The following is a 400-nucleotide window of genomic DNA, read 5'->3' as shown; positions in this document are numbered from 1 at the left end:
AGACTGGGTGCCTCCTAGCAGAGCGCTTTAGGGAACATCTCTGGGACACCTGCACCAATCAACCACCCCGCCCTGTGGCCCAACATTTCAACTCCCCCTCTCACTCTGCCGAAGACATGGAGGTCCTGGGCCTCCTTCACCGCTGCTCCCTCACCACCAGACGCCTGGAGGAAGAACGCCTCATCTTCCGCCTCGGAACACTTCAACCCCAGGGCATCAATGTGGATTTCAACAGCTTCCTCATTTCCCCTTCCCCCACCTCATCGTGGTTTCAAACTTCCAGCTCCACACTGTCCCTTGGACTTGTCCGGACTTGTCCGACCAGCCTAGCTCCTCTTCCACCTATCCACTCCACCCTCTCTTCCCTGACCTATCACCTTCATCCCCTCCCCCACTCACC

Source organism: Chiloscyllium plagiosum, chromosome 1 (assembly GCF_004010195.1).
Source record: "Chiloscyllium plagiosum isolate BGI_BamShark_2017 chromosome 1, ASM401019v2, whole genome shotgun sequence".
NCBI classification, from domain to species: Eukaryota; Metazoa; Chordata; class Chondrichthyes; order Orectolobiformes; family Hemiscylliidae; genus Chiloscyllium; species Chiloscyllium plagiosum.
This window is presented reverse-complemented; position numbering follows the sequence as displayed.